This window comes from Zootoca vivipara, chromosome 5 (assembly GCF_965207765.1).
Source record: "Zootoca vivipara chromosome 5, rZooViv2.hap1.1, whole genome shotgun sequence".
Classification (NCBI taxonomy): Eukaryota; Metazoa; Chordata; class Lepidosauria; order Squamata; family Lacertidae; genus Zootoca; species Zootoca vivipara.
In genome coordinates this window covers 8,319,973-8,334,669 of record NC_142588.1, presented here as the reverse complement: position 1 = coordinate 8,334,669, position 14,697 = coordinate 8,319,973, and the positions used below count along the sequence as shown (strand labels likewise).

Genomic DNA, 14,697 nt, shown 5'->3' with positions numbered 1-14,697 from the left:
CAGGGCAGGTCTCAACAATTAAAACACAATGTTAAAAATAGTTGAAAAGAAATAAGGTGGGTCCTAAAAATATACATTTCAAGTGTCAAAAGCCAGCCTAAAGATGTGCTTCTTCAGCATTCACTAATGTGGGGAGATAATTCCATAACTTATAGGCTGCCGCAGAGAATGCCCTCTCCCAGGTTCCTTCCAAGCTCCTGAGGATGGTGGTGAAACAGCCAAAAGGACCACTCCGCCAATCTTAACACCAAGGAAGATCTGCAGGGAAGGAGGTGATCTTTCAGGTACAGTATTTTGGGACTGAGTCATTTAGAGCTTTAAACATTAATGTGAGCCCCTTAAATTGGGCTTGGAAATGAACGGGCAAACCAATGCAGCTGTTTTAAAGCAGGGTTTACGTGAGATCTAAAGGCGACCAGTAATCTGGCCACTGCATTTCGACCCAACTGCAATTGGTGAGTGGTCTTCAAGGGCAGCTGTCTGTAGAGCACATTGCAATAATCCAATCTGGAAGGTACCAGAGTAAGGAGTACAGTGGCCAAGACATTTCCACCCCAAACAGGCCGTAGCTGGCAAACCAGCAAGAGCTGGGGGGGGGGGGGAAGAGAGACATTCTTAGCAACCAAAGTCACCTGAGCCTTCAGGGACAGTGATCAATACCGGGAATGGCAACAATCAGTAGACCTGCTCTTTCTAAGGGAGTGCAGTCCCATCCAGGACAGGTCACTCCTTGGGACACATAACATCCCAGGATTCAGCTTCAGTTTCTTGGCCGAAATCCAGCTCATCGCCATCTCTAAGCAGCAGTCGAACCCCTCAACGGTCCCTCCTGATTCAGATGAACAGAGAGATAGAACTGGGCGCTGTCTGTATATTGGTGGCACTTCACTCCAAATATCTTGATAGCACAGGAGACATGGTGGAGCCCTGAGGGACAGCACAGGATAACTCTGATGGTGCCAAACAGTAGTCTTGCATAACTACTTCCTGGAAACTGCCTTGGAGGCCAGAGCAGGACCACTGAAGCTCAGCGCCCCCCATCTTTAAAGTAGCATTTAACCTAACAATCCAAGACTGAATGATATAAGGTTTAACAGATCGCTTCTCAAGAAAATCAATGAATAAGAGCCATTATAAGCAGACCAAACGCCCTGCCTACAGACCAGAACCTTATCTAGCTCTCCAGCTGCAGAATAATGAAATAGAAAGGTCTAAAGGGAAAAAAAATGTTGAGAGAAGATTTCTATCTTCAGTCCAGCTTTGGAAGATGAGCTCTGAAAGGGCCAAGAAAAACACTTGGGCTGTTGTTGTTTTAGCTCAGTGGAAGACTTTAAAGTCTTGGCAGGGAGCCAAGGTAGAATACTAGATGTTTTGGACTGTCTGTCTCTCTCACTAGCACTGATACATAGTGAGAAAGGGATAATGTCAATGAAATGGTGCACACCTTGCTTTCATTTGTCAGTTCTTCATTGCTTCTATCATCGTCCAAAAGTGACACCATTAGAAATTCAGTTCAGCAGCAGATCACTTCATAAGAAGGCTGCTAATGAAACTTGTGTTCCACAGATGCATCCAGGCATATATATTTCTGTTTCAGAGTTTCTTGAGCAGTTTTGCCTCTGAGAAAACAATTAAAGAGAAGACCATTGCTTTTTCCTTCACCGGGAAAGCTTTGTTGAGCCGAACTGGGGTGGGGCATTCATCAAAGAAAACTTCCTCTTGATAAACCCGCACTTGTGAGCAGCTGTTCAGTCTTCGTTTTTCTTTTATATAAAAAGTGCCACAATTTATTGTGCCCAAAGTGCGCTTCAAGGCCAACCTGCCCAGGTGCCAATTGTGCCATGTCATTCAGTATGTTCCCTATTGATATAGCTGGGCAATACAGGAAGCACAAAGAAAGGGGTGCAAGTATTGATACAACTGGTCAAATAAAACAGCTTTTTAAAAAACTACTGAGTGACACGTGTGCTTCCTTAAACCATTTAATATTGGCACTGTAGGCTTTTACCGATATAACTGGGAGATGAATCAGCGAAAGTGGGAACAAATGTTAAGAGGCAGGGCAGCACACATTTATTTTTAAAGTTATTTTGAATTTTATTTGTTCCTGTAGAATATATATAAAACAATATTGTTCCCTTCTAATATTTACATGCTAGATTGCATTTATTAAATTTTAAAATGTCAGATTCTTCCTAAATCATAGTTATAGTGAGGTGTATATAAGGTATAACTGTCACTCCTGTAAAATTATTGGAAGAAATGATTCTTTGAAGGATAGCGTGTTATTCTGAAGCTACTATAGTGGGAAATAATTCACCTTTCAAAATGCTCAGACAGTTACACTTTGTGGCTGTATTGACGTGAAGGTTAATGGAGGGAAAAATGAACCTTTAATAAAATAAAAAGTAAGCTTACACAATATTTCAGTTCCTGTTTGTAAAAGACATTTGATTTGGCAGATCTCAGAAGCACAAGCTGTGCTGCTTTAAAACGAAGTTAACTTCACTCACGGAAAGTTTTATTTTTAAAAAGGAACAGAAATATTGTAATATGCGCTATGAGTCAATAAAGACATCCTCAGATGACGAACTGGCAGCAGGCAGCATTTTTACCCCGGTAGAAGTTAACCCCGGGGAATTCTAGCTGTGTAACTCAAAATGACATGCCTCCAGCACTTACTTTGTCTTAAAATAAAAAAGAGAAGTTATGTCCACTTAAGTACCTTTTTTCCTTCCTTGAGCTGCTGTAATCAGAAACAGTCTCCTGCAAAAAAACAAATAAAGCATAAAATGATTCATTTTAGAGTACAATCCATACGCCATCGCATGAAGGAAAACTTCCACCTCCACAAACACTGAGAGAAATGGAACGGAAAATGAACTGGAACTAGAAATGTGCAGAAGCTGCTACCATGTTAAGTGACAATTCTTTCTACAGGCAAACCTGGTCAACCTCACTGTGTTTGAGAAAGGGTTTTAAAATCTTTGAAAATTAGTCTGCAATCCAAACCCCTCTCTTTTAGCTGAGAGTAGGCGCCACTGAACTAAATAGTACTTGCTTCTGAGTAGACATGGTTAGTAGGATTGCACTGTTAATCACCAAGTGTCAGGGATTGGCTGAATGACGGAGGGGGTGGGAGGCTCCAGCTGAGGAAGCGCCAATGGAAGCCACAGAGAATGAAGGCTCAGGTCCAGGGGAGTGGTGGTGGGACACAGATCAGAGGAGGGAGGAAGCCAGTGGGGTGGGAGAAACAGGGGCTTGAGTGAACAAGAAGAGCCAGAGGCAGAGAGCTGTCCTAGGAGAAGACTGGATGCAGAGGACAGAATCTGAAGGAGAGGACAGAGAGGGGCCAGTTGCCTGGTCCTCTGACTTGAGCTCACTTCACCCTTTGACTCAGGTCTCGCAGAGCATTACATGTAGCTGAACAGAAAGCTAGAAAAGGCCAAGGGGGGAGGCATCTCTTCCTCAGAGTGTGTGTTTGCTTGGAAGACATCATCATCATCATCATGCTTGCCTTCTATCACTGTGCCATACAGAGCATGCTCACGTATGGTTTATGTGTGTGGTACGGAAGCTGTACTTCTCAGGATAGAGCAGGGCTGTGCAGAATTATTAAAACAGCAGAGAGCATTATTGGCTGCTCACTCTCCACCTTAAAACAAATCTACACCACCAGGTGCCATAGAAAAGCACTAGACATATCAAGAGATCCAACGCACCCTGGTCACCATTTCTTTGAGCTCCTGCCATCAGGACGGAAATATAGAACAATGCAGGCAAGAACGAGCCGTCTCAGGAACTGTTTCTTCTCTAGAGCCATTTTGGCCTTAAATGGAAAGCCTGGACTTTGAAGTCATCTTATTTTACTTGTTATTTTGTATTATATTTACTGTTTTTAAATTAGCTTTTGTAATTTTGGATTATGCGGAATGCTTTATCTGAGTGGATGTAGCAACCGAGTAATTTCGTTGTTCCCGCAAGGGGACAATGACAATAAAGATATCTTATCTTATCTTATCTTATCTTATTTATACCCCGCCCATCTGGCTGGGTTTCCCCAGCCACTCTGGGCGGCTCCCAATAGAATATTAAAAACATAATAAAACATCAAACATTAAAAATTTCCCTAAACAGGGTTGCCTTCAGATGTCTTCTAAAGGTTATGTAGTCGAAATAAAAAAATTCCTTCCAGTAGCAACCTTAGAGACCAACTAAGTTTGTCATTGGTATGAGCTTTCATGTGCATGCACACTTTTTCAGATGTGTAGTTACTCATACTTGACATCTGATGGGAGGGCGTTCCACAGGGCAGGTGCCACTACTGAGAAGGCCCTCTGTCTGGTTCACTGTAATCTCACTTCTTGCAGTGAGGGAACCGCCAGAAGGCTCTCGGCGCTGGACCTCAGTGGCTGGGCTGAATGATGGGGTGGAGATGCTTCTTCAGGTAGCAGGAAGAGGAGGTCCCAAGAGCCAGTCTTGGTAATGTCGTTATGGAGGCAGCCGTGCCTGTGTGATCTCTATTGCGAACTAATCTCCTAAATAAAACATCCAACTTTACTTCAAGTCCCTAAGTCTCCCTTCTGACCTGTTGAGGAACCTGCTCCCCATGGCAGCCCCCTGACACCAAGACACAACTTTCAGACTCAGTTGAATCCTATAGCCAAAATGTTTTCTATCACTTGCAAATATTGCTCACCATTTATCTGCTTGTACAAGTCCTAAAATTCATCATCGGTAACTGCAGAAGCCAGAGACATTTTATTTGCGCTGATATGACTTTGTTACATATGTAAATGATGCACAAATGAGAGGGGTCCTTTTACAATATGCATTGTTTTGGAGCAGACTGAAAGTCTTCCTCTCTCTATATGTGCCTGCCATATAGAAATAGAGCGCGGCTATGTTGGAAAACAGCCTACTAACTTAACTCTAGGCATAGTGGGACTATGGAATGCAGCCATTATGGATAATCTAACAGAGCATCTTGGGGGGCTTGGGAATGCAAAGACCAAAGACGATTTTGAAAATGTACGGCACATATTTATTCTGCACCCTGAAAAGGATAATGCTGTCTCCTCCCCAACAGCTACTCATGGCTCACTCTGGGGGAAGTTGTTAAGAAGCAGAGTAGAGGGTACTAAACTGAAATGATCAATTCTAAACTATTCATAAACTTAATTAATGTTTGACTGAATTAAATACATTACATATGCATGGCATGTTTCTTTGGGGTGGAGGTAGATGAGGATTATTTGTATATGTGTTTTTAGTAACTGAAAAACAAAGAAGGAGTTGTGTCTGCCATTGCAGCCTATACCTGCTCCTTCTCATTTTGTGTGTTGGATTGTAGAGATTTTGTGCAGAGTCCAAATCACATCTAAGGTTGAAACTTCCTTTTAAGTAAACATATACTAAAATTGCAATCCTAAACCCACTTACTTGCAGGTAAAGGTAAAGGTAAAGGGACCCCTGACCATTAGGGGTCTGGAAACCAAGCCTTATAAGGAACAGTTGAAGGAGTTGGGTATGTTTAGCCTGCAAAAGAGGAGACAGAAAGGAGTTATTACAGTACAGTATATCCATCTTCAAATATCTTAAGGGCTGCCACATGGAAGAAGGAACAAACTTGTTTCCTTCTGCTCTGGAGGGTAGGACCCAAACCAATGGATTCAAGCTACAAGGAAGGAGATACCAAGTAAACTTCAGGAAGACCTTTCTGACAGTAAGAGCAATTCCATGAAACTATGACCAGCCATTGAAAAACAAACTGATTCAATTGTGTCCTGTTATGCAAAATGTTAGAACAATGAAATGGGAACGACCTTTTCAGGACAAAATTGACAACGTCTTAAATTCCTAGCTAAGTATTTGATCAATTCTGGGAAGGAATTGAAGAGAACTCCTGGGCAGAGAATGAGAGTACAGGAAGCAGAAGCCAAGGGAGAGCACCAGAAAGCCAGGCCGAGACTTAGTGGCAGCTGAAACTTCACCTCACCCTCGCTTTTTGTATGTTATGTCTTTTCTTTGATACCTATGAGTGCTAGAAACATGCAGTGTTTTGAACTAACAGAAGCTGGAATTCTAGTGCCATTTATATAAGCTGCTTTAGAAAGTCTACAATTGCTCCTGAAGAAATAGCTTAAGCTCCAAACTACATTGAGCTACAATACACTAATAGTTGGCAGTTTTAAGCACTATTCTCCATTTTGCATTATTCCGTCTGTGCCAGACACAGCCTACAGCCAGCCTATTTAAGACTTCTCTGTTGGCTTAAGGCTAAAACAAACCAAGAGAGAGCAGAGTCGAAACTAGTTATGTTGTCTTTCCTTCCTAACTATCTTTCCATCGCAGTTTCTACCAAAGCTATATCCTGCTCTTAAACATAACTTCTAAAATAAAAAGGGTGATCAAGACTAAAAATTAAAACCCTTGGGGGGAAATGGAAGAAAAACAGAAACAACTTCAAAGGCTTATAAAATCCAAAAACTGGCAATCGACTTGTTTTTCATGGAACTAGGATTCGTATAGTTTTCAGTTCAGAACAGTAATGAATGGACTTTGGTTTCTATCCATGGATTTCTGCCTTGAATTCAACCTTCTAGCACAGCTCAAATGTGAGTCCACAGTCAAATAGGCTATTACTGAAGAATCTTAGACTACAAAATGCCCCTTCTTCAGTTTGAAGGAATTTGAGTAGTAATCATGCAATGAAATGCAAAGGCACAAATTTCTATTCATAGGCTAAATGGGTATTGCAGGTATAGCTACGATGCAGTTATTATATGAAGCAATTAATGCTCAGTATCAAATCAGCACTACATTCTCTGCTTCCCCCCTGATGTTCTCTCTCTCTCTCTGATGCTTCATTTTCTTGTAATAGATGAAGAGTTCAATGGGAGCCAGCAGGGTATATCAGCTAGGGTGCTGGACTTGCACAGATGAAAACTGGGCCACGGCAGATCACTGGATAATCTCAGGCTAGTAACTCTCTTAGTCTGGCCTTCTTCATGGGTCTGTTGCAAGGGTATCATAGAACAACCCCACATACGCGGCTCTGAGTTCCCAAGCTACAAATGTGTGTGTGTGTGTTTGTGGGGGGAATCACAATCAAATAAAAATACCGAAGGAAAAAATAAAATGTCATTTCTAGGCGTGGTATATTTGAGGGACAGGGGTTTCCTTACCAAATGATCCCCTTTGTGAATAAGGATCTCACCTCCCTCCCCCAATAAGAAGAATTGCAACAGATTACCACCAGACAGGATGAACCCCGTGTGCTCTGTTTCTTGGGGTTTTTGAACCCTATTACATAGCTCCCCTCACTTCCGCCCAACATATATAAAAAACATGAAGAAACATGAAACATTAGAACGCTTCCCTATACAGTGGTACCTCTACTTACGAATAACTCTACTTACGAATGTTTCTACTTACGAATGGAGCTCCGTCCGCCATCTTGGATGCGGTTTAGATAGGATTTTTTCTACTTACGAATTTTTAGATAGGGTTGCTTCGACTTACGAATTTTTCCTCCCAATGCATTCCTATGGGATTCGACTTACAATTTTTTTAACTTACAAATGTGTGTTTGGAACGCATTAAATTCGTAAGTAGAGGTACCACTGTACAGGGCTGCCTTCAGATATCTTCCAAAGGTTGTATAGTTCCTTATCTCCTTGGCTCGGGGGTCACATAACTACATACCCTCCCCAACATTTCTCCGATGAAAATTGGGACGTTCTAAGGAAAAGGACATTTAGGGATCAAATCAGAAACTGGGACAGCTTCTGCAAATCCAGGACTGTCCCTGGAAAACAGGGACACTTGGAAGGTCTGTGATCTTTGGTGGTATATAAATCATCACCATATTATTAACAACAGCAATGCATTATTATTATTAATAATAATAATATCAATAATAACAATATTGGTACCCATGCAGTCTAATTCTCTGGAAGGACCCATATAGGCTGGATCTACACATAAAAAATGTGTTGTAACCCTCATAGTGGGAAATCACGCTGGCGAAAGATGGGACTCCACAGCTCCATTATAGGAGTGTTATAACACATATACTGTAAAACACTTTTTCTTTACTAATGTAGCAGAGTCCACAATTTCCTTTTAAAACCAACTGCCTTCCGCTCTGCATGCAAGAGGAAAGCCCCAACTGACAGCTGGGTGTCTCATTCCCTGTTGTTGTTGTTGTTGTTGTTGTTGTTGTTGTTGTTGTTGTTGTTGTTGTTGTTATCACAATAAGCAAGTGAGTTTGACAGTTATGGAAGGAAAAGGTAAGTCTGCCCCATACCATTTATATGTTAAAACATCCACTGAAACCGTAACAAGGGCATAGCACACCAGGAACTAAAGCGTCACTTTAAAATGAAAAATAGTCTAGGCGTTGCTTTCAGTTCCAACATGGCGAATGCCTCAGTGCTGGGTTATAAAAAGCAGCATTTAGACATAGGCCAAGTCTAGGCCTAGGCCTCGGGCCTGGTTAAAAAGTTCAGTTTTAAAAAACAATTAAAGCTAGCCCAGCTTTTCTTTTCTTAATGTAAATATATCTACAAAATAGGGGGGGGAATGGTATTTGGAAAATGAAAGAAACAACGCCAAAAGAAAAGGAAGACTGTAGGAAACAGAAGAAGAAGAAGAAGGGAAGTCGTAGAATTACAATATCAGAAATGAGAGTGAAAATTGGTATCTTTTTGTTTTTTGTGTGCTTTCCCCCCCCTCTTCTACTTTTCTTTTTTGTGGAATTCCCCCCCCCTTTTTCTGCTTTTCCTTTTTGTGGAAATTATTATTATGTAATAACTGGAAACATCAACAAATGAATTGATTTGTAACAGCGTTTATTTGATAAATTCAATAAACATCATGATGTGTTTGTTTTTTTAAAAAAGATATAGGCCAGGTCTAGGCCTAGGCCTCGGGCCTGGTTAAAAAGTTCAGTTTTAAAAAACAATTAAAGCTACGGTAGCTCAGCTTTTCTTTTTTAAATACACTGTTACGGTTGTTGTTGTTTTTTTACTGCTTCGAGGCTTTTTTTGGTATAAATTTTATGAAACAAAACATATAAGTTGTAACACAAAACTTGAGGTAATTCAATTTTTTTTTAAGCCTCAGTTCAAGCTCAGTGTAAGTTTGGGTTTGTTAAGCAAAGCAAATAAACTTAAAAGTGGAAAGGCAGGCCTGAGTCCACTTCAGAAGGTCAACATTTGGTTCAGTTTTATTTTAAAACAAACAAACTTACTTCTACTGGGAGTTAGGCCCTTGTGTTACCAGAACGGCCACAACTTCCCACATACGGACCTTAATCCCACTTCATTGTCTTCTCTCCTGGCAAAAATCCGAATCCTTGGGGGCTAAACTGACTAAAATCACACACACACCCCACACCCCATATAAATTTCCGAGGGCAAGAATTTGGTGGAGCCCAAATGCCTTGTTCAAGTTTTTAAAAGTGAGTTTCCGACAATCTACTTACCGCAACAACGTGGATATAAATTTAGGGCAGCTTTGAAAGGGGAGCTGCTGCTCTCTGAGCCATAGGAAGTGCCTTAGCCCTGTGGGCAAATTATCAGGGTTGCAAATGAATCAGGCAGCTGTGCAAGTTCAGCATCAGGGTGAGGCCAGGGGCAGCTGGTGACATTTCCACTTGTGCATTTTAATCTCGCTGTTTCCCCCCACAACAGAACTTGTACAGTATTTATTTAAGGAAATGCAATGGTTGGTGGGGAGAGGGAAAACTTGCTTCTCTTTGTCCGACCATTGCTTTAATTTAGAGAAAGAAGCGTTGTTATTCTTCCGCTTATTTATTAAATTTGTACATTGCCCTCCGCCCAAAGATCCTAGGGCGGTTCAAAATAGGAATAATAAAAAGCTAACACTATTTTTATTTGTTATTATTTTGCTATGGGGGGAAAGGAAAACTGCATTTAACTGGAAACAGGTGTTCCTTTCATTTCATTTTATTTTTTTCAAATAATTTTTATTGGTTTTACAACAAGAAAGAAAAGAAAAACAGCAAAAGTAAACAACACAATAAAACAGAATAACATAAAAAAACACAAAAATCCAAATGCACAATCTTTTTCTTTTAACATTGTATGAGGGGACTCCCTCGAGTTCCCTCTTTCTGCGGTTCATTTCTCCTTCATCTTTAGCAATTTCCAATTCATTTAAAAAAAAAGATTTTTACAATTTCAAATCTATCTATTTACTTCACATAATTCTCAAATCCACAGTTTCTATACATTTTAAACGTTTGTGTGAGTTTCCGTTTTAAACGTTTGTGTGAGTTTGTTTAGTTTTATTTTTCTCCCCAATGGATGTGTAGGTGTATTTAATATATGAATTAAAAAATGTATGTCACATGTACTGTATGTCTTAATTTCTAAACGAGAAGAGGGAGTCAACTATGTCTGCAAATCATACATGGACCCTATTCCCTGCAAACTCTTACCTAGTGCTTTTTTTGCTAGAAAAATACGTCCCGGCACTCACCATGAAGTTGTAACAGTAAGTGCCAAACTTTTTAACAGTAAATGCCACACTTTTTAAGTGCCGGTACTGCGTACCCCCTGAAAAAAAAGCACTGTTTTTACCATGGGTAGGCAAACTAAGGCCCGGGGGCCGGATCCGGGCCAATCGCCTTCTAAATCCGGCCCACGGACGGTCCGGGAATCAGCGTGTTTTTACATGAGTCGAATGTGTCCTTTTATTTAAAATGCATCTCTGGGTTATTTGTGGGGCATAGGAATTCGTCCATTTATTTGTTTATTTTTCAAAATATAGTGTTATGTCATGAGTGCGATTTCAGCTCTTCGTGAAACCAGCTCTGAGTAGTGAGTCAGCATGAGGGAACCATTTATGGTGTATTTACAGGAATATTGTAAAGAAGCGGACTCATTTAGCAGGGTTTGAGTAAACACACACAATTGAGGAAAAATAGTAAAAGTTAAGGAGTAAGAATAGGGGAAACAATAAAATGTAAGGTGCAATTTGGAAAAATATGGTATGAAAAGGATAAGAATATTTAGATGGAAGATTTTAGAATTAAGGTAAAACGAAATACAGTAACCAGTAGTAGGGAAAAGTTAAAAGAACCAGAAGAGGGGGTTGAGGGAAGTCAAGGGAGGGGAGTGGGTGGGTGGAGATGTGAATTTATGATTTTTGTGTTTATGGTGATTGTATTCAATATTCAACTGTAAAACTCAATAAAAATTATTTAAACAAAACAAAACAAAAATACTTCACCCTCCAATGGTACATGTTGTTGCAGATGTATGAATGATGGAATACCCCAAAAGAATTATGTATATAGTGCATGCCTCTGCCATACACACACACACACAGAGACACTAACACCAGTTTCTGTCGACCTGGACGGGGAAAACCAGCTTTGGAATGGGATCGATGCAGCAGCCCGGAGGAACTAACCATCATTTCCTTGTGATCCACTTGAGTTTAGACAATGGTCCTGTATGAACACTTTACCTGCAACTTTGCCTCTTTCAATTACAGTGTTGACAAACTACATTCTAATTAGCAGAATCTTGTTTTAAATGAAATCTTTATTAGAACAGTATTCCAGATGGAGCTTTTATAAGCCATGGAAATGTTTATTGAGTACACTCAAATATTTAATATGAACACTGACTCATCCACAGAAGAACTGAGTCATACTGTGCGTTTTATAAATCAAGATGTTGTTAATAAATAGGTGACTTAATTTGCAGCAGTTGAGCAGAAAGCTGGGGTCTGATCCTGGCAACAGTCGGTTGCTTACTGGAAAGGGCTGGGAAGCTTTTCAGCAGAATGTAGAAGGCACATTCCCTCAGTGATGGCCACGGTGGAAAATTGAGCTGGCAACACCCATTTCTACTAATTAATACGGGCAATAATCCACTGGAAAATTCTGCACAAGGTTCATTGAAATGAATGAGATATTTTACATGGTTTTCATTAAGTTCAAGGAAGAGTGTTTAGTACAAGTTGTGCCTCACGGGTCAAACCTGCGCATCTCCCTTCTGCTATCCTTCATGCTGTGATACCTCTGCTAAAACAGAGGGTCCCCAATTTTGCAAAAGAAAACAAAGTATTTATGAGTATACAACCAATATGTGAAATGAACACACACACACGAGTGACAGCCACTCTGTGAAACAATAAACACACGCACACACACACAGTATCACCAATAATCCAATTGTGACATTTTGAAAAAAAGAAAATTATACAAATAACACACAGATACTGTAATGTGACTTGAGGTCTTATATAGGGTGGTGGAAATCAGCTGTCAACGTATAATAAGGTGCAATTCTCCCAAAATGGCTATTACTGTTGAGTAGAACAATTGCCAAGAATCCTGTATCATAGAACCATAGAGTTGGAAGGGACCACGAGGGTCATCTAGTCCAACCCCCTGCCCAATGTGGGGCGTGAACCCACGACCCTGAGATTAAGAGTCTCATGCTCTACTGACTGAGCTATCCCAGCTGTTATACAATTCTTTAATCCTTGGACTTAATGTCCTCCAATGCAGGGATTTCAGCTAAAGCATTATTGACAGATGGCCATCTAACCTCTCCTTTAAAATCTCCAGTGTAGGAGAATCTACCACCTTCCAAGGGAGTCCATTCCACTGTTAAACAGCTCTTGACAAGCTTGCTCCATCTTCTATGTGACAGCCCTTTATAGCATGGGTAGGCAAACTAAGGCCCGGGGGCTGGATCCGGCCCATGAGCTATTCTGCCCCCTCCTCCCCCCACCCCGGCTCATCACTGTGACTCCCCCCACCCTGTCCCGACCCATGACCTATTTTGTTCCCTCCCCCCCTGGCTCATCCCTGTGATTGGCCCCACCCTGTCCCGTTCCATGACCTATCCCGCCCCCTTGGCCCAGTCTGGAAAGCCGAGCCGATTTGTTGTGGAGAGGGAAGCTTTCCTATCTGCAGTACCAGTGTAGCCATCGCTAGAGGGCGGTGTTTTGCAACCTCTCCTTTGCTCCCAGCATACCCGGCTGTCTGAGTTTTGTGTTCAGGAACAGTGGGTTTTACCTACTTTACCTGCCACAGGTGTGACATCTATCTATCTACATCTATCCAAGAATTCTCAAATTTCCCACTTTAGATAATATGGATATAATGATTTTTCTTCTTATTATTTCCTTATCACCCAGGCTTTTCTAGATGACCAGGCTAGACTTGCCAGAAGCTCAGGCTCAAATGTGATCTTTCAACCTTAACATTTATTGGGGGGGGGGGGTTGTCAGTGAACTACCCTGCGTGCGGGGATAGGGCTCAGCTGCCTGTGTACACTTACGTCTCAGAGAGCACCCCCATATCCCATTTACCCCGATGAGCCCCAGTTCCCCCCGGCTGGGGGGCTGGAAGGGATACATGCCCAAGGCCTAAGCCAAGGTCTTCATACATTCAGAAGTTTAATAAAGTTGTGGCCTAATTTTAATTCCATATAACGTTGTTAGAGTCTTTATTCCTTCCTTATGATCCCTGGGGGCTGGGGCTGCCGCCACCTGGTCATGCAATGCTCTCTAAGTGGACTTGATCCAGAAACTGCAGTTAGTGCTGAATGCTGCAGCACAATTGCTGACTGGGGTGAGATCTTGTCAGCATATAACACCTGTGTTTAGAGATCTGCATTGCTTGCCAATTCGCTGTCAGGCCAAGTTCAAGGCCTAACAAATTGGGACCAGTTTACCTGTGATATTGCCTTACCCCAGATATGCCCATACCTGCCAAGTTGCTGTCGGAGAAATAAGGGACCGGGCGGAAGTAGCAGACCGGAAGTAGCACCGCCGCCATTTTGGAACTGGGCGGAGCATGCTCAGAAGTGACTTTTGATGCTGCTTTGCCCAGTTCCAAAATGGTCGCCGCGCCAGAATAAACCGGGAAAAAATAAAAAAATCCATTTTTTCAGCTAGGAACAGCTGGAAAAACGGGGATTTCCCGGGGAATACGGGAGACTTGGCAGCTATGGATATGCCCACTCTACTGCTCCAATCTATGAAACTGACACCATTACAGATGCCACATTCTGCATTTGTAAGAAATCAGTCTTTAAGTAAGGCAGCACCTGAATTTTGGAACTCCCTGCCTATTGAAATCAGGCAGGTACCTTCACTGAACTCTTTTTAGTGCCTGCTAAAAGCATTTTTGTTCAGACAAGCCTGCCCAGATACGTAGAATGTTGATATATGTTTTAGTTTATTGCTGCTTTTTATGTTTTAAAAATTGTTTTTACTTTTTTTAAAAAAATCAATTTTATGGCAGGTTTTGAACCTATGATACGAGAAAAACCAAACAAAGCTAATATCTAAAGAGAGCAAAATAATCAAAAGGGAAAGAAAAGAGAGAGGCAAAACAAAGAAGAAAAAAGAAACAGAGCAACACAAAGCTCTATATTCTATCAACCTTCTATCTTAATCTTCAATTCACAGACACCTGGGACAGCTCCCATCTTTCTCAGCCTCACACCCTGAGAAAATCCACTTTGTCTCTCACACAGATCTCTTCTATCAATCTTCTCTCTGTATGTCTCTTCATATCATACGATTCATATCATACTTATAAATAACATTAATACAAAACTATAAAAAAGCAAACAAGAAGCAAATAAACAAAAAATGAAAGAGAAAAAAGAGGTCCTTCCACTCTTCTACCTGCCAATT

General features: G+C 41.2%; 1 long non-coding RNA gene across 3 annotated transcripts in view; it reads right to left on the bottom strand.

Annotated features, from left to right (window-relative positions):
* Positions 1-14,697, bottom strand: part of LOC132592112 (uncharacterized) — an 81,083-nt gene that overhangs the window by 50,482 nt on the left and 15,904 nt on the right. For all 3 annotated transcript variants that reach the window (XR_015950113.1, XR_009557543.2, XR_015950114.1), the window contains exons 2-3: positions 5,443-5,538; positions 2,726-2,766 (exon numbers count right to left, since the gene is read on the bottom strand). This is a non-coding gene — a long non-coding RNA (uncharacterized LOC132592112). The remainder of the gene's footprint in view (positions 1-2,725; positions 2,767-5,442; positions 5,539-14,697) is intronic.